Genomic DNA, 20,679 nt, shown 5'->3' on the forward strand with positions numbered 1-20,679 from the left:
CCTGCCATTTCCTGAGATGAACACCACTGAAGTAGACATGGACAACAGAATAAAAATTAACATTTTTTTAGTGCTTTTTATGGGTCAGGCAAGCGTTTTTCATTCAGTACCTCAATTAGTCCTTATACCAACCCTTTGGACTTACCAATGAAGAAATAGAGACTCAGAAAGGTTATAATCTGCCCAAAGTCATACAGCTGCCAACTGGCAGAAACAGCAGAAGTATCTCTGTATGACCCCAAAGTCAATACTCTTAATAACTACTATGTTCCCTACACTGAGAAGTATAAAATACAGAATAAAGTTCCAATGGGAAGGAAGTAGGAGCATGAGGAAGCAGTTAAGTACTAGGTGATGACTTGCACCTGGTAGGCACTCAACAAATATTTGCTGATGAATTAACAAATGTAAAAAAAAAAAAGTATGGATCATGGTTGGATAACAGACCAGCTCTGGATAAGGAAAAAAAAAAAAAAAAACACTGAAGATTCCATTCCAGGGAGAACAGACTCTGGATAATGTGATATTCAAGTCTGTAAAAGGAGAAATGGCAGAAAGATGGAGAAATGAAATACATATTTGCCTGGACCAGCCCTGAGGTAAGGATTAGTCTTGGTATATTATTTTGAAATGTTAGGTGAAAAGGCAGGCATGAGGAGGTGACATAGAGCATTTTACATAATGTGAATGCTTAATACAGGTTTTAAAAATACAAATAACAATAATAACAGAAATAAAGTAGGAACTTTTTGCTTTTAGTCCAATACAAGAGACCACACAGCCTTTTAAATAAAAAGCAACCTTTTAAGTCAATCAATGAAACCACCATAAGTGACTTTGCATAGATACCAGGATAGTATTTGTGGTACCCTTGCTAAATTAGAGGATTGCATCCATAAATCACTTCCCAGACTTTCTCTTCACATTGTTTCAACCTTTAAGTGATTTTCTTCCCTCGTTCTTAACCTGCAATCTTTGGGATAACAAAATACTAAACCATGCAAGTTTTTAAAACAGGGAAGCTGAAGCAAAGTTAGGTCTGGGGTTCTCTCCTAACAAAGACATTAGTTAACTTTTCATTAAAATGGCAAAGTATTTGCGAGTCCTTTCATCTTATAAAGTTGAAAAATATTCACCAATGAATTCTTTACAAATGTTTAGACCTCATTTTCAGTGATATCTGTTTATGATAAAGAATCTCAACACACACCAAAGAAAGTAACAGTGAATGAATACAATAAAATTCATTCATATCTGAAATTATTTTTTTAAGTGGTTGGCAGTTTAAAGGGGCAAATTAAATTAAACAGACAAGTATTGGTTTCTGAGCACAAGGATCCGATGGAGGTGGAATGGGGGTAGGGATAAATACCCGAGCCAAAATTTCAAAATCCATAATTACTTTAAAACTACTCACACTGAGGGGGCAAGGGGTGTTAGAAAGTATGGCATGGCAAAAAATTCAATACTTTACAACAAAAATAGTTTTTACAGAGCTTCTACTACTCTTTATATTCAATAAATTGGAAGAACTTTTTTCTTCCTAGAAGTCCTTCTATGGATTTCAAACAATATATCATTTATAACTAGGGGTAAATGCATTTATTCAACATAGTTTCTTTTGGTTCATTAGACACATAAATACTAAAATAAGCATGTGATGTTTACTACCATCTTACACACACACACACACACAGTTCATTGTTCCACAGAGGGTAGAATGAATAATGGCAGCCCAATGTTATCACATGGGTCTAACACACTTGTGGGCCTATGGCATTTTCAAAAACAGGAATCGACAAACAGCTTTGTTTAGTCACGATAAAGTTAGTAAACACTTAAGTTTCCTTTCTGGGTTTTTTTGTTTTTAAGGAGAGCACCCCTGAACGGCAACCTGTTAATTTAATTAACAAACAATACGTGGGGCTTCTCACAGAGTTCCCATCCCAGGAATCAGCCAAGCGAGGAAAGTTCAAGGTCCGTCCTGGCGACGTCCCTCGCCACCCTCGGAGCCCCGGAGTGTGAGGCTTCCTCACCGCGAGCCTTCCACCTGGGAGTCTCAACGGCCTTTCGCAGAGGGGCCCGTGCGTCCGTCCCCCTCCCCGACACTTCACCTGCCCCGCTCGCCGCATGCCACCCTCGGGAACCGAGGCGAGGCGCGGGGGGAACGGGCGCCGGGGCCGCGGCCGCTTCCGCACTCGCGGGCAGGGACGAGGAGGCAGCCGGGCTCGCAGGGCTCCGCCGCGGCTGCACCGAGCGGCGGGGGAGGCGCGCCCAGCGCCCGGGCCCGCGCACTCACCGGTTGGGGTGTCTTCAACACCGGAGACCCGGGCGAGCAAGCCCTCCGCCGCGCCGGCGGCCTCGCTGGGAAGCGCGGCGAGACGGGCCGGCGGCGTCGCTGCCGCCGCTGCTGTCACCGAGCTATAAATACCGGCTCGGCCCACACTCGCCGCCGCCTACGCCGGGCGCCCTCCGCAAAGTCCGCCGGCCGCGCACCCGGCAGCCGCTCGGAGCGCAAGGGCGCCGGCGCCGCGCAGGTGACCGCGATGGCTCCAGCTGTTCGGCAGCCTCCGCAGCTGGAGGCATGGCCTCCCGCCGCCCCCGCCCTCCCGCTCCCTCCCCTCCCCTGCCTCCTGCGCCGCGGGCCGACTCCAGCCCGCGGGCCCGCCTCTGCAGAGCCGGCGGCTGCAGGCTGGGGACCACTTGCGAAGCGGCGGAGGTGGGGGCGGGGGAGGTGGGGTGGAGGCCCGAGCGGGGAGGGCGCGGTCCGGCTGCAGGCTAGCCTGTCAGCAGCAGTCCCTTCGTCCTGGGGGAATCCGCAGACTTCTTGTAAAATCCACCATCCTGCAGGGGACCAATGAGGTTCCCCGGTAGAATAGCCTCAAAAGAACCGCAAACTTTCTAATGCAGTCTCAGGTCATAGAGCATCCTTTCTGCTTTTATCAGTCGGTGGTGTGGAGGTGGGGTGGGAAGGGACCGCCCGCGAGGACAGAAGTCTTACACTTACTTTCCAGCGTGCCCGGTCTGGCACACACATACCCACGCAAATATAGTCACATTTGCACACATATCTGTAAGCACGCACACATTCATACACACTTAGAAATGGACAAATATATGTACACATGCATATATATCCATACACACATATATAAGCCCACACATACGCTCATACATACACACGTTTGTGCATACATATACCAGAAGCACACACATGTGCAATCTTTAGCATTTTCGAAGCTAGAAGCTCTCAGGAGCCCATCATTCTGTAGCTCTCAAATGATTTATCTGCATCGTGGTGGAGGAAGACCTTTGACCACATTTGACCAATTCCTGTCTTCCTGATGTAACCTCTTTTCTGTCATGTAGGTGTGTGGCCTGTGTTTTCTTCCACCCCTAAGAACAACTGCTACCTTAGTTTACCAGCTGCTTATAATGTATTAAAGTCTGCTGTCCAGCATACTGATACTCTGTGCTAAATGGGCGTGATCCCTAGTTGGTATGGTCAGATGGAAAATGGGATCGTTCCTATATGCCTACAGTAGCAAACTTATGAGGAGAAAAATAGCCTCTCTCCTGGGTGGCAGCATGATTCAGGAATGCACTGAGTAGCGAGAGGAAGAGCTGAGGTGTCAGCAGATTTTGAGATGGGGCAGAGTGGGCCACTCCCAAGGCCGCTGTGTAGCTAATCTACACATGCGTCACTGGGAGTCCACTGCCAGACTTCTCACTAGCTTTGACATCTGTTCTAGCTTCTAAGAATGACCACATGTATCTACAGTACAGTCATAGTTTGTGATCATCTTATGGAACTCTTAACGTGGTAAGATTCTCCTTAGTGAAGCTTTCACAGGCTTTCCCAGACAGAGCTGTTTCCTATACTAGCCCTTTGCACATTTTACAATGACACTTCTTACACTGGCTGTACCTTTTTGCAATGTCTTTTTCTCCCCCTCCAAGCTATGAACTCTTTGAAGGCAGAGACAAAATCTTACTCACCAGTGCGTCCTCAACCCCTAATGTAGTGAATTATAAAAACGGCTCAATAAATAGTAGATTAATTCCACAGGCTATTAGAGTCTACTGTGTTTTTATAATTATCATCGGGATTATTTTCCAAAGGATTATTAAACTGTGTAGCTTTTCTAACATGCGTTCCATGTGCTATATTTTCCTTGTATCCTCATTTAAAGCAAGGAGTCTTCAGTCTGTTGAAACTGGAAAATATTAAAGCTTCACAAATTATGCAGCATAATACTGATGTGTATGGCTTGTTAAACAGCATCCCTCCCCCCCCAAAAAAAAACCCAGAAGAAAACAAAACAGAAGGCCCTTTTCCATCATTGAAAGTCTGTAAAACATAGTGTATTTCAGAGGATAGTGGGGTACAAATCCATAAGCAGCTTCTCTTCTGTCTAGTTGAGAGAGAGCACTCCCTCCACAATCAGTTGACTTATGTGGTGTCTACTAGAATGAACTTAAGTTCATCAGAACTGAAATGTCTGCCCTCAGTTACATGGTGTTTACCTTACCTTTGGATCCCTGTCTTCTTAACATATGATCTCGCTTTCTTTAATAATAATTTCAAGAATAAGCTCAACCAATGCTTACTCTTTGCTCTTAGTTGAGAGATCTCAAGGTTTAAAGAATATAACTCTCCAGGACCACTTCAGGGCAAAATACTGAAATGACCAAGATTTTCTTCAACTATCCATGCTCCCTTTTTACCACTGACCGAGAAGCTTGTGCCTTTTGTTTTGTGAGCCAGCCAGGATCTCCAGTCCAGCCCTATTTACAGACCAGGCAAGGGAATGGCCTCTGCACTTAATCTTTGTCACAATAACATGTAGTGATAAAAGCTCACCTTTTTGAAGGCTTGTCCTCTACCGGTCCACTCCATGTATCCAAATGTTGAATCTCTGCAGTAGATTTGTGAGATAACTGTTATGAGTATCACTTGCGTGTTTACCTTCGAGGAAAGAGACACACGAAGACTGAGTAGTTCATGCAAGACCTCATCACCAGCCGGAGTGGTGGAGTAAGGACCAGGAGGTTGGCAGTGAGACTTGCTAATCCACTTTTAGCTCTATCTTATATTTCCTCCCCATGTACCAGGAAAGGGAGGTGGGTTTCACAGTTAGAAGACCCAGAATAGGGATTATTGGTGTGAATTCTGTCCCATCACAACCCTAACTACAACTCCTATAACTTCAATAAGAATCCCTAGATCTCCCTTTCTTCACCATTGAAGTGGTGAGATATTAGATCTAGATATGGACGTAGGGGCCCAACGCAGGTCATTTGGCCTGGTCAAGAACAGATCGACTCAGGATTAGGCTATTGTGCTCCCCATTCTGCAATCTCTTCCCATCACAGTCACAACCACACAGACCTGTTGGGAGATTTAAATGTCCTAACGTGTGTAAGATACCTATACAGTGTCAAGTACCTAATAGGTGGTCCATAAAGATCATTCTTCCTTCCCATTAATGTTCTAAGAAAACTTTTCTCAGGGCCAAAATCTGTTGGTCTGGTACACAGATGGTGATTGCTTACTCACAGAAATTAGCCATTTCTCTAGTGTTGACCAGCAGTGTTAGAAACGGTATGGATAGAAGCCTCAGGAAGAAACCGAGATGGCAGAGCTTCAGATCTCCCACTCAACCCATCCATACTGTAACCCAAACATTTTTTTTTTCCATCTATCTTCCATAGAGGAGATCAGCAAATTTGCCACAGCTTCAGACAGTGTCAGGACAATGATAGGAAACTCTCAAGTCACACTATCCAATCATCTGCCCTACTCCACCTCCACGTCAACCTCCTCCAAGTCAACCCTGCGGACAGGCTTAAAAATGGGTCTTGTTTAAATAGAATTCCTTTGTAAAATCTGACCCCAAAGTGCAGAAATCAGAAGTAACCACATGAGCTGATGTATGTTCACCTCACATATCCCAGTAGGTTAGTAATACAGTTATACTCTGTGTTTTTTAAAAAGAAAAAGACAAGTTCAATATACATTTCAAAAATAGGTGAAAATGATGATTATGACCAAACTGTATCCTTCTCTAAATGGCAAAAGGAAGCGATAGCCAGAAGTATCAGTAATCTCTACCAAGTCTATCAGGAAAACTTTCATCAGTGATTTGGTGGACTCTAAGCAAAACTATTTTTAACTTCCAATAGGTCAATCAGGATGATGCTAATTGCACACTCCAAATATAAACAGCATAATTTCCTTATTGCCGAGGATGCATGAATAGAAATTTGAACATAATTACCTTCTGGTATTTGAAGGCCAGTGACTTACTCTCAGCATTTGCCTCAACAGTCCTAACTGCAAATGTCCAGTTCCATTGTACCCAATGTGGACTAATATATTTCAGTCCACATGTCCTGAATTTTTCTTGGGAAAAGATGCTCATCGCGTGTCTGCTGCTTGGAATATTAGATCCTGAGCCCCGGAATCCTGGTTCAGCCACACACCTCGTGGCAATGTGACAGTAAGCAAATTACCGAACTACCGAACGTCTCTGTAAATTAGCGACACACGCCTCACAGGGTGTTAGAGGGATTAAATAATGCGTGTTACCCTTTTAACATTTGGTCTGTCCATGTTAAGTTCTCCATAAAGGTTCTTTTTACTATCATTGCTCTTCATCTCATCTCTGCCCTCTAATATTCTACATGTCCCACAGTTTCTTTCACCAAAGGACCAATTCACCTGGCCTTCCCTTTACCCTGTAAGTGGCTGGACAAAGAGCTTTTTCTGTACAGTTTCTAAAGCAAAGGAGTCAAGCAAAGAGAGAATGAGAGTCGTAGCAGAAGTTGAGCCGTCACCTGCTTGGTAGCCAAGATCACCCCTGATTCACATACAGTCCTGAAGAATCCACATAAACGCAATAGTTCCTTCAAAGAGCCCTTCCTCTTATGATGATAGAGAGGGGCAACTGTTTCACTGCCCACTCCCTTCAGTTCCTTCTTGTTTTCTCCTCTGCCCCCCAACCCTCTCTTACACACACCGAGACCCTAAAGACTGGCCAGTGCCTCACTCCCAGGGGGTAGTGATTGCTTGAGACTAGTGATGATTTCATCCACAGGAATGTGACTGTTGGTTTTAAATGGCAAATCGGCCTTTGGACAGTTTTGAGCTGACCTTTTCCTTTCTGCCTGCTTGGTTTCTCCTAAAACAAATGGTCTTTTTCCTCCTTCAAGCTGTTTCCAACAGACCCACTTAGACTGGTTTGATAGACCCAGCCCAAGGGGAGGGGGCTTGATTCGAGGGAACACAAAAATATATTGGCCTTCCGGAGCTCCTGATTTCATTTGAAAATACCAAATACGCCGCCCAATCATTAAACATATCCAAAGCAACTAGACCATCAAAGCACTGCAAGGTGCTGAGGTTTCAAACATAAATACAGTGTGTCTGCTTCCTCAGGAAACTCATGATCTAAATGAGCAGACAAGAAATGGCTTCTAATCACCATAAATAGTAATACAAGGGACATATGACTGGGGCCAAATGCATTTTACTGACCATAAGGGCTATAGAAATTTGTAAAGGGGAAATAAAACTGTCCTTAGGAGTTGCTGGAGAAGACCAGATGGAAGAAGAAGCTTGAGGCAAACAATGAAGGATAAGGAGAATTTAGACAAGTGGCAAAGAGAGAAAGGAGAAATTCCCGGCAAATGGGACAGCCCAGAACAGTGCTCATTACCTGGAAGGTTTGCAACAACTAAATGTTGAAGCAGGAGAGAAAGACAGGGAAGAGGGTAGCAGAGAAAGCAGGGAGAGGGGCTGAAGAGAAGGAGCTGGAGTGGGGGAGGAGGAGGAGAAGGACTGCTAAGGTCCTTCATAGGATCAGGGGGTAGGGGACAGTGAAATATGTCATTTGGGGAAGTAGGGAAAGCCAGGTTGTTGGGAAGGGACTTCTCAGTTCCAGCCCTTTTAGCAGTAAAGGGGGTGGGGTCAGGTAGACAGGCTAAGCAGGAATAAAGGGAAGGTCAGAGAAATACTTGGCACCAGGAATTTTAAATTATAAGAAATGAAAATGATTTCCTGTTGTATTTGAAGAGAACGGTAGTATTTTCATGTAGCCATGAAATGAGAAGCAGTAAGCCTCACCCTCCACCCACAGACTGGAAAGGCTGCTTTCCCGGCCTCCCTCATGGATTAGAGGGAGCAAGTCTCCCCAACTTCCACCTCCCTGTTTCGTAGGAAGAAATAAGGAAGGGGCTTGGACTGCTTTCTTTCAGTGTCTGGGTCCCCTCCTCCACCATAGCTTCTCAGCTTGGAGGCCTGCCTGGCCCACTCCTCTGAGTTTTAGGATGTCATTTAGTTTCACAGACAGGATCATCTGCTCCAAATTAGCACTCATAGCTGTTAGGTGTTACAATCCTTAACTTCATAATATTGTGGACAAATGGACCATCCTCCTACCCACAAGGAAGCAAGTATCTCCTATACTCACTGTATTCATTTCTTAGGCTACCAGAACAAATTGCCACAAACGGTAGCTTACAACAACAGAAATGTATTTTCTCACAGTTCTGGGCATCAGAAGTCTGAAATTCTGTTTCAGACTTCTGTTCTGAGGGCTCTGGGAGAGAAGCCTTCCTTGCCTCTTTCAGCTTCTGGCGGCTCCTGCTGTTCCTCAGCTTAAAGATGCCTCACTCCAATCTCTACCTCCACCTTCACATCATCTTCTCTTCCATGTCTCTGAGTGTCCAAATTTCCATCACCCTTCTCTTATAAAGACACCAGTCATCGGAGTTAGGACCCACCCCATATCCAGGATGATTTCATCTCAAGGTCCTTAACTAGTTATATCTACAAAGACCCTATTTCCAAATGAAATCAAATTCTGTAGTTCTGGGTGGACATGAATTTGGGCGGGGAGGGGGGACACTGTTCAAGCTACTCTATTTATATTTGTAAATAAGCAAGTATCCCCTGTCTAAATGTTATAATTTTACTTACGGTAGTGGGTTATTCCTTCCATATAGGATCAAAATACACTGGAGAAGTCGTTTACTTAATGACAAAGATTATTTTTGGTAAATATCCTTTCAAATGGTATTATCCAAATCTTTCACATCCAGACTCCAGCCTTGCACAACACAGGGTACTTATTTTGCTTTCCTTTGTGGAGGTACATCAAGCCTCCGAATGCCAGGGTATTGGCTGTTATTGAAGCTTCCATTCCAAATTGCAAAACCATCATTTTCAGGAAGCTCTTCTGGGTCAGACACTTCCAAGTGCTGGCCTTATTGTGGTGAAAGCCACAAAGCCTCTGCTCCCACATAGATTATTCTAAGTGAGTATACAGATGGTAAACACAAAAATGCATAATGATAGAATTTCAGACGGTGAGATGTTTGATTAAGAAAAGTAAGTAGAATTACAGCATCAAAAAAAGAAATGGGTCAAAATTTTAGAAAGGGTGGCCAAGGTGAGCTTCTTTCATGGGACATTTGGGCAGAATAATTAAGTTAGCTCTAGCTGTCACAACCTTGTATCTATTGCCTCCACTGTATTTTTGCTAGAGGTGCTAAATAGGACATGTATTGCATTCAACATTACCATCCTATAATATAACCACAGTTTTTTATGTCAAAGGGTATTCCGGTCATTGCGTTGCCAACCAGCCACAGCCTGATGCATCCTTCGTGTAGCCATTCAGTTACTGCACCCCAGGCACATACAGGAAATACACAGCCCGAAATCCCAGGATCATGTCACTCTACTAGGATGGGGCTTGCGTTCCAGCATTAGACCTGAAAACAGAAAACTCAGGCTTGATCCTCAGTTCTAACTCTCACTCCTTCCTTACCTTTAACCAATCACTTTACGGTTCTAGGCCTCAGTTTCCAAGTCTTTAAAGTAAGGAAATTGGACTAGATAATCGCCAAATGCCCTTCTGATGGAAGCACTCTACTGTTTGAGTGTAGGCAGCAACCTGATTTACCATAGCTAAGGAGACATGTTGAATGCGATTCCAAGTTGGGCAACCATGAGTATCCCTGAGATCATGAGCAGAAAACAACAGCAGGGATCCTAGATGCTGGGGTCTGCAGTGAGAGGGGTGGTTTCACGGCTGGAAGATGAAGTTATCGATTCTGAAGCAGAGGCCCCAGTGGCAAATGGAAATATGGGGGCGAGATCTAGCTTCAGGGGATACTGAGCTGCCAAAACACAACAGGGAATTCAAGGGCTTCACAAAAATTGAATTAAGGCATGTGAAACACTTAGAAGAGTGCCTGACACAGTCAAACTCAATAAATAAGGCCATTGTCATTATTGGTTTGTCCCAGAAGAACTGGATTCCACTTAGAAAGCCATGGTAAAATAACTAGACAGACATGGCAAGACCTGGCTAGGAAAGCAGCTACTTGGTAAGGCATGCTGGTACCTGCTACATACTCCAAACTAGTCCCCACCCACCACAGGTGCAAACGCCGATTTCTGGCTTGGGCAATTAAGTGGATGATGATGAGTTTCAGTGAAATAAAAAATGTAAGTCTTTGCAGGTTTTGAAGGACAACACACTTTGGATTCAGACAATGGGAGGTCTGAGCTATCCAGGGAAAGATGGTAGACATTTCCCTACAGTAAGTAGTCATAACTACAGATCTAGAACTTAGGCAAGAAGCTAGAGCTGGAATAACAGATGTGTCAGTCACAGCATCCATGATGAGTCAGTGTTTCCAAAGTGTGGTCTCCAGACCATCTGTGTTACAGTAAACTAAGGTGGGCGTTAAGAGCAAATTTCAGAATCCACTTACTGAATCAAAATCTCCCACAGTAGGGTTTAGTAACCTCCATTTTAATAAGCTCCTGAGTGATTCTTATGCACATCTAAGTTGGAGAAATGCAGGTAGAGGGAATTTTTGATGTTGTGGACTCTACAGATAATGTTGTGTAAGGAGAAAAGGCAGCCAGGGAAGCCTTGATGATATGGCCCAGTGGTACCTGGTATTCAGTCACTTCATACCACTTACTCAGTAGGGTTCAACCTAGACTTCACATTAAGATAATCTGACACTTGCAGCCCAACCACGGCCAATGAAATTGGCGTCTCTTAGGGGGAATGAGGTAGCCCTTTCCCTCCAGAGTCCCAAAGAGCTGCCCTACACCAAAGCTTGCAAGTGGGGGGCTGGGGGGGAGGGAGGGGCAGTTCGGCCTGTGGATTATTTTCTTTGACTTTCTCACGACTTTAAAATCTTAATTTAGTTGTAAATATTTAAAAACCAGTACATTTTGGGCGCCTGGGTGGCTCAGTTGGTTAAGCGACTGCCTTCGGCTCAGGTCATGATCCCAGGGTCCTGGGATTGAGTCCCACATCGGGCTCCTGGCTCAGCAGGAAGCCTGCTTCTCCCTCTCCCACTCCCCCTGCTTGTGTTCCTGCTCTCGCTGTCTCTGTCTCTGTCAAAAAAATAAATAAATAAAAATAAAATAAATAAATAAATAAATAAAAACCAGTACATTTCACATTTAAAACAATTTTAATGTGTAGCTTCTCATGAAAATTTGAAGAACGGGCCTTGCTGGGCCTACATTCTTGAATTGCAAAATGGCTGCCCCAACTAGGCCCTTTGCAGATCTCTAGGTTACCCACCGGGCCAGGGCCTCCGAAAGCATTTGAGGCCTCTGATGCACACTACCAGGGGGCTTTATTGTCTCAGCTGCCCTCACACCCTCCCTGCGTCCCAGTCTCCACACCAGCCTCTCTTGTCACAGATCCTGTTGAAGAACAAAAATCCAACTGAGTAAATCTGAAGATCCAACTGGCTTTATTAAGCAATTCATGAATTAGGTTCCATCCCATCCAGCAAGTAGAAGGGAGTTCTGAGGAATTATACAAAATGGAAGGTTTTTAAAGGAAGGAAAGTGGGGCAAGGAAGTTATTAACAAAAGAAAAGGATTGTTCCAGGCAAGGTCACCTCCCCTTAGTGGGAAGGCCAGGGGGGTCTTCCTTGGTGGATTACCTCCTCTTCCTTTGGGGGAGGAGGAAGGAGAGGGCCCATGTGACAGATTACCCCATTGGTGCTGACCAGAAAATTCCTGACTGACCAGCGAAGACCACATTTCTGAAGGAGGTTGAAAACAGCAAGTAGGTTAAATATTAAGCCCCAGTGTGGTAGCTCAGCCTGGCATAAGTAACTCCATCATGGGTCTGTGGTTTTCTTTGTAATCCGAAAGTCCCCCTCAGCATGGCACATAGTTCGGGGAAACCATGTGAGACAGGCCCCCGTTGGTCTACTGGATTTATCCTGTGGTTCCAGAGCCCATTTCCTGGAGTCATGGTTGCCCATGTCTCAGGGCACATGGAGAGAACCAGTGCAGCTGCCGGGAGCAGCACTCCCCCCTGCCAAGGTGCCCTCTGGCACTAACACAGATCCTGCTGCATTCTACCTACAGGGCTAGGTTCTTCTCCAACCACATCTCAGCTGGACACCAGCGTTCCCCAGAACGAGCTCCAGCAAGCTCCTCACCTCAGTGAAATCACCCTTTTCTGGGAGGGAGCAGCACAGGCTTGTTTGACCAGAATGCTTCCCTAGGTCTGTGGAAGGCAGGATTCTAAAGGTGAATTCGATGGACTCATTTGAGGAGAAGAATTTGAGTAGTGTGCCCCTCCCTGTAATAACGAACTTCCTCATGTCTGTTCTGTTTCCCTTACATCCACAAACCTTAGCTAATGGGTTGATCACTATTTTTGAAAAATCAATGCCAGACATTTGCATCTATTTCGTAGTGTTTTAGTGCTCTGAGAATGTATATATGAATGTAAGTAATTTGTCACTTAAAACTGCAAAGCTGGCGCAGAATGTTTCTTATCTGCAGTAATAGGAAAACAACTGGAATTAGCACTTGAACTGATTTGGAAGGTACTCCAATTAATTCACTATCAGCATACAAAAAATTTTTTTTAACACACATAATTTTTTTTTAAGATTTTATTTATTTATTTGACAAAGAAAGACACAGCAATAGAGGGAACACAAGCAGGGGGAGTGGGAGAGGGAGAAGCAGGCTTCCCGCCGAGTAGGGAGCCCAATGCGGGGCTTGATCCCAGGACCCTGAGATCATGCCCTGAGCTGAAGGCAGATGCTTAACGACTGAGCCACCCAGGCGCCCCAACTCACATAATTTTTTGATATGGTTTTAAGCCTTACCTAAAAGAATGTGGTTATCCTTTTCTTGATCATCTTATCTTTTACCTTGAGTAGATGTGTAGTGTCCTGGAAAGAAGGTAGACATTTTGGAGTTAGACATGCCTGGGTACAAATCCTGATTTGCTATGAACTCTGAGGCAGATAACCTTGCCTGAAATATTTGGCTGATGATACATACCTTCTGGACCACAGTGAAGATTAAATGTAATAGTAGAAGTATCACACCTGATATATCCTGACACATTTATTTTCTTCTTAATAGAACTTTAAGTTTCATTCTAGTAGATAACTGTTCTAGTGAAAGGCCTCACTTTTTTTTTTTTTCAAAGATTTTATTTATTTGAGAGACAGAGAGAGAGAGAGCACAAGTGGGAGGAGGGGCAAAGGGAGAGGAGAAGCAGACTCCGCACTAAGCAGGGAGCCCTTGTGGCCTCAATCCCAGGACCCCGGGATCATGACCTGAGCCAAAGGCAGACACTTAACTGACTGAGCCACACAGGTGTCCCAAGGCCTCACATTTTTACAATAAAATTCCTATACTTCACCACAATTTTAATAGAAAAATATCATCACACCCTCTGGGTCCATGACTTTTACTCAGGATCTTTTAAACATATTATGTGGATTCAGTTTGTACAATAGGTCTAATATTGTTAGAATTACTGCTATTAAGTAGAATTCTCTGAGAAAAATATTTTTGAATTTCAACAAGTTGGCACTTACTTGAAGCAATATCTAATTCATCCTTTCAACAGTCACTTGCCATCTACCATAGGAACAGCTAAGAGAACATTATCCCTGCTCATCCTGTAGAGAAAAAGACAGACAGGTAAAAACATACCATCATTATACTACTGTATAGAAACTAAGGAATAAGTATCCTATGAGAACACAGAGTACTGAACCACTAGTTTTGCTTAAACACATGAACGGATTCACAAGAGTAACAGGTAATAAACATGATTACTATGAAAATAACTTTTCCCATCACAAATAGTGTTTGTTTTAATGGCATTTTACTTGTGTATTGCTTTATATTGATTTGTGTTCTACTCTATGAACCCACAGGTTTCTTTGTGTATGAATGCCTTGTTCCAAAATAAGTATAACTACCTTTAAGTGAGATACATCCAGAGAACTTAAAAAAGATTTCTGTAGGGGCCCCTGGGTGGCTCAGTCTGTTAAGTGGCTGCCTTCAGCTCATGTCAATGATCCCAGGGTCCTGGGATTGAGCCCCTTGTCGGGCTCCCTGCTCAGAGGGGAGTCTGCTTTTCCCTCTCCCTCTGCTGCTCCTCCTGCTTGTGTGAGCATGCTCTCTCTCTCTCTCTCTGTCAAGTAAATAAATAAAATCTAAAAAAAAAAAAGATTTCTTTAATTCCAAGCTATCATGATAGCATATAATTTTTTCCTAAAATATTTGTGAAACATAATAGAAAAAGTTAAGGGGCTTCTTAGAATGTCATAAATACTAAGCTATAGCCACTTATAAAATTATTAACATTAATTTTGTCACATAACTGACCCATGTTACAATACATCATTACTGAAAAAGCATTAATTATGAATTTATTTGAATCTACAAAACAGAAGTTTTTATTATTTCCTGAGAATTTCTTTTCAAGATTTAACAGCAAGAAAAGAAAAATCTTGGGGTGCCTAGCTGGCTCAGTCAGTAGAGCGTGTGACTCTTGATCTCAGGGTTGTGAGTTTGAGCCCCACATTGGGTGCAGAGATTACTTAAAAGTAAATCTTAAAAAAAGAAAGAAAGAAGAAAGAAAGAAAGAAAGAAAGAAAGAAAAAAAGAAAAGAAAAATCTTATTTTGATACAGATGTTGGGTGATTATCTGGGCTCACACAAGAGCCAATTATTTTCTTGAAACTGATGTTTCATAGAAGCCAACTCACATTTGTGCCTAAGTAAATACACATAAGCACAGGGACTGAATTTTGGGTGCCCATAGAGAAGTCTGAAATCTTGAATATCAATTTCATGCCCAGAAATGGCTGGATCTCCCGAAGTTTATAAAAATGCATTGAGGTCCATCATCTTGGACTTCTTTATCGTTGTTCCCATGAAAAAGATAATCAAGGTCATAGGCCCACATCCATATGGCCACACACACACCTAGCTCACCCAGCGTGGTGCTCTCTGCCCTCATGGATGACACTCTAGAAATGTGCAGAATAAAATAAAATACCGTAAAAATGTATCTTTCTAGAAGGGGTCCAAATCCCTCCACTTCCCCACTAAAGAAACACAATGATTTAATAATTTAGGAGCTTTGAAAATAATCTCTTTTGAAGTATAAAAAAAGAATGAAAATGGGAATCAGGAAAGGTAGGTTTTAGTCAGCTCTGCCACTGCCCATCTGTATCACCTTTGAGGAGTTCATTAATCTCTGTATCTTCAGGGTCCCAATGCATTTTTGTAAACTTTAGGAACTCCAGGCATTTGTGGGTATAAAACTGATATTCAAGATTTCATGACTTCTCTTTGGGTACCTAAGTTTCACTGCATGTACCTCTGTGTCATTTTACTTAAGGCACAAAATTTCTTCATGTGAAAAATAACAGCATTGGACATACACAAAATTAAGTCTATTTAATATCTAAAATTTTATGGTTCTAAATAATTTATATCAAGTGGTAAGGAATGCAAATTTTATTCATTTTGTGTCTTTATACTTTTTATAGAGAGACAAGTTTGGTGAAGATTTAACTCATTTATTTGTCTCTGTGTGTTCGAGACAAATTTGTCTTATATTTTGGAGTGAGCAGGGCTCTTCTTCCTGCTCCCTTATGATGATGAGGACAATACAGTGGGCAAGATGTATGAAATTGCATGTCTGCAGAATAAAGAATGCTTGCTTCATATTTTTCTACAGTAATGCCTTGATTCCATTTGGAAAATACACCTTTAATTACATGCTGGTAAGAACTATAGAGCTAGAACATCTGAAAATTACGCAGTGGATAATCATAGGTTTTCTTTTTCTGTCTTTTTTTTCTTCTTCTAATTTTGTTTTACCGCATTTATTCAACTGCCTTTATCTGGGATATGTAAGCTTAGATCATTTCCATAGAGAAAAGGACCGCAAAATTATTAGGATGGCATTACAACTCTTTCTTGAATTCAGCATCAGCCTACAGAGTTACGTGCTGTAATGATGCATATTTCAATTTAACCACCCATTCATGACTATGGTAATTGAGAAAATCAATGCTGTTGGGTCAGACACCCCTTCTAAAATATCATAAGGGGAAATGCAATACTATTCTGAGAAACAAGATAGGGAAGTTCATCTTACGGTGGAGCCTACCACGGATCAAGCTTTAGAATGGAAAATCAGAAAAATCTGCAATAAATAGACTCAGAGACGGGCAAAGTTCCCCTACTCATTTTTTTCCTTTAGCAAAACTAAGGAACAAGAAAGCAAGTAAAAGCTTGGCACAGACTGTGTCTACATCATTCCATAGAAAGTGAATTATCAGGTGAACAATCAAACAACGGGTTCAACAAGCTCTCCTCCCCCAACGCAGTTAGTGACTCAATCAGTACGCTGTGACCTCATGTTGCTTCTCTCTCTACAATTCGAGGTCTTTGGCTTCTGAAGTTAACCCTATGTTCTCAATTTATGTAGCACAGCACAGAGAATTATGGAAACCTCGTCAGCTTCACTAGAGTGATATGATGCTGAGAGTTATTTCCAGTTGAGAGCACAAATGGCAAGGAAGGAAAAAGAAAGTGATGGAAATAAATAATAGGTGAAGAGGTGTTATGAAGGTATGCAGCTCCTTTAAAATGTTACATACAAACCTTTTCTAATCTCTATTTCTCACTCCATTAAAAAAGATATCAAAATCTGAACTGAGACCATAAGAGCAATATCAAAATGTTAAGATTTAGGGAGGAGGCACAAAATTAAAAAATAAGAGAAGGCTAGAGCAGGTGGGTGAGGGGATAGAAGTGCAGATCACTTGTAAATTAGAAAACAAACATTCATGTAAAAGTTCATTTTATTTCCCAGTAAATAAAATGAAAAAATATGTCAGCACTTACTTTTACGTACTTTCTGTCCCCCACAGGAAATTTGATTCACTCAAACACTTAGGACCAATCATACATACATGGATAGAAGTGAGAATCTATTTGTAGAGCTTTATCTTCAAGTTTTAGAGTGTATGTAGGAAGAAAAACACCACGTTTTTTTCCCCCAGTATTTTTTTTCCCCAGTAACTCTGTGAAGGTGCACTTAAGATTCTACAAACTCATCTGAGAGGCATCCTTGAAAAGAGAAACCTTCATCCCTATATTTTCAGGCTACTAACTAAGTGCAAGCATCTACCTATTCTATCACTAAATACACATTTTCAAGTAAGATAAGTCAAAAGTGGACAAAAGTTTCCTTGCATCCCTGTTTTTCAAAATAGCACCATCACTCATGAGATAAACTAAGTGGCTCTAAATTTAGTTCATGAAACTAATCTCTCTGAAGAATAAAGTTCTTATGCTTGCATTAATGTAGCTGATATAAGTAAATTTTATGCTAGTGGAGAATAAAAAAAATAATTCACAGTCTGAGCCTGAGCTTAGGGGAAAAAAAAGTATATTTTTATTTATTCTGCATTGCCACCGAGTGGAATCAACCAATGTGAACAACTGTGTCCCTTCAAAGAAGAGTGTCCCTTCGGAAATACTCTATGATAATTGTGCTCACATGTTAACATAATTTATAGTCTGAAAAATAAAAGGTGCTTTTTTTAAAAAAAAGTCAAAAAAATGATGTAGTTCCTTGTCAGTCGATTCTAAAATATTTAAATAGTTTTCCCTGCTTTCAGTAGTAGAAGCACTTCTTAGATGTTGTCTAAATTTATAAAAATCCTAAGCTCATTCCAGTATTCCAGCCATTTAAAGCCATAAATTCAAATTTTTCTTTTGTCAAGTCAAGACACCAAATGGAAATAAATAAATGTACGCATTCTTCGCAGTCATACAAGGGGAGTATCTCCTGACATCCTCATTCTTCTCCCAAGGGGAGTTTTTGTATTCAGTCATTACATCTTAAACACATAACTCTTACTAACAGGAATATATTCCCTAAACCATTTGTTATCTTTTCAGATGAGGTCAATACCTTTGATGGAGATCCGGGAAGATTACTTTTCTAAGAGTAGATGAAAAGGCACATTTTCTGACCAAATTGTTTTTCCTTACAGTTGAAAACCATATGAATTTTTCTTCAAACCCATCATTTATTCTTATTAAAAAGGAGCACATTAGAACCAGTATTTATATTCATTTAAATGTGGGCTTTGGTAAGGCCGTTTATCTACTCAAATGCTGCAGAATCCAGTATGTTCCTTGACGGCTGAAAGCGCTAGGGCAGCTAGGATATTTCTGTGTGCTTTCATAGCTCCTGCTTTCTAAATAACTTTGATTTGTTCTAAGCTCATCATGGACTTTAGGTTATGTGAAATTTTAATTATACCATTTTGCATAAAACTAATCTGTATCAGATGTTGGAGGAAATAATGCTAGCATCACATCATAGCTTGGGTCTCAGGTAGTTTATTTTCAGTAACTTTGATAATATTAATATAGCACTTTAAAGAATATTTAGTCCATGATGGAGAAGTTATTTTTTAAAAGGTGATAATCATAGTGCAGTTAATTTCAGAGGCCTAAGAAATTTGGTAGATTCTGCTTAAATCAGATACTGAAGTGAAACACTGGCATCTGATGGCTAAGTCTTTTCTTTCTTTGCACCTATTTCCAAATCCAGGGTTTATCAAAAACCCTGCTCTCTGCTGCTTTTTTATCTCAACCATCTCTCCCGAGTTTTAGGCTGGTAAGGATAGTGGGCAGGAGGTGAGTATAATAAGGGGAAGGAAGTGTGGAGTGGAGAGGAGGGGGTGACATGGAGCATGATGGAGCAGAGCCAACACCATGGGCTCCTGTCCCTCCCAGGCCAACAGTGTTCTGTCTACCTCTCCTTCCTCCCAAGCTGACCAGCTCAGACAACTGCTCAAATGCATGTGAAGTGGGAGCCCCAGCCTTTGAGCTCACAATCCTTTCTGACTTGCACACAAAATCAGTATTTCAAAAAATTCTTATGACACCCAAACATCCTATAATAGCAGAATGTCTCTTCCATGCACAAGACTCTGCAAACAAGCAGATGTTTCATGTAGGCTTGCTGAAATTTGACACATTAAAATCTGGAGCCATAAACATTTGAAAAGCACAGCACACATTCCGGTGACAGACAAAATCAATGGACAGCTGTATTCCCACTTTCTCTTGAGTGGCTCTCCTGCCCTTGGACATAACCGGTTACTCGTCTCTTGATTTATCATTGTCTTCTATGTTCAAGATGCTGCCGCCGAAGGCTGACGGCATCGTTCTGCCTGTGTGCCAGGGTGACAGACTAGCCGGCCGGCGTGTGCAGGAAGGCAGCCCTTTGCTTTACGGTTGCTGCTGCCGTTTTCACAGCCTGTTACTGTTATGGCTCTGGGCTCTTCACCTAGTATGCTACCTGACACCTTGACTCCAAACAAGTGACCTACTTTTTGCTTCATGGTCTGCTGTTGCTGTTCCCTGGCGTTTTATAACCAGGCTGCCTGATTTGAAAACGTACCTCTGTGTATCCTCAGAACACCTCTCTCGTGTCTTCAGCAACTCGCTCTGCTTGTCTTTCTCAGACAGCCGATACTTGGGTATTCTAGTGTCAGAAACGACAAGGACTTCCCTGACTCCCTAAACGTCCCACACCCCCAGTCATTAGACTTAAAATGATTCCTCAGTAAGGCGCTGGCAATTCACAAAGTTGAAGCATTAAAGGTGACCGTAAATGATCTATGGAAAGGGTGACCAATAATATGATAGTCACTACTAATTTAACATCTTCTAGGAGCTAGCCACTGTATATCATTATCGTTAAAACCCCCAAACTCCTGCATTATTATTGTCCCCATTTCACAGATGAGGAAACTGAGATTTCCAGAAGGGTGAAGTAAATGTTTCCAGGATGATATCCAGCAAGTGACAGGGCAAGATTCAAACCCAGAACTGTTTTGAGCCCAAAGTGCAAGGTGATAATGCAGCCAAACGGCCTTGGTCTGTCATTCACACCAAGCCCGGGAGCTGAGGGACTCGATAAATATTTGATGAGTCCATGCTCAAGACAAGTGAGCTGTGGTAGGAGGCAGAAAAGGTGCCGCCCAGAGCCAAGGGTCCAAACACCAGCAGGCTGTAGCGACACACCATCCGGAGACACCAGAGAAAAATCACAGAACGACTCTAATGTTAGAAGGATGGCAGTGAGGAGAATAGAAAGAGACAACCCAATGGAGATAAGGAAGTAGTGGGCTAATAGGGTTACTTCGAGATGACCCCCCTGCTACCATTTTTCTTTCCCCTTTTACCATCTTGCATTCAGCATCACACAGGGAGGCAGTCATGAGAGGGAGATTAAAGCCTGGAGCTTTTCCCTCTGGGAA

At 42.3% G+C, this 20,679-nt stretch overlaps 1 protein-coding gene across 2 annotated transcripts in view; it reads right to left on the bottom strand.

Moving 5' to 3' along the window:
• The window catches only part of TMEM117 (transmembrane protein 117), a 499,951-nt gene that overhangs the window by 464,958 nt on the left and 14,314 nt on the right, over positions 1–20,679 (bottom strand). For both annotated transcript variants that reach the window (XM_035002830.1, XM_035002829.1), the window contains exons 3-5: positions 13,903–13,986; positions 13,180–13,245; positions 4,865–4,919 (exon numbers count right to left, since the gene is read on the bottom strand). The gene's annotated coding sequence lies outside the window, so the exon portion shown is untranslated. The remainder of the gene's footprint in view (positions 1–4,864; positions 4,920–13,179; positions 13,246–13,902; positions 13,987–20,679) is intronic.

This window comes from Mirounga leonina, unplaced genomic scaffold (genome assembly GCF_011800145.1).
Source record: "Mirounga leonina isolate KUSES-001 unplaced genomic scaffold, KU_Mleo_1.0 Mir_126, whole genome shotgun sequence".
NCBI lineage: Eukaryota > Metazoa > Chordata > Mammalia > Carnivora > Phocidae > Mirounga > Mirounga leonina.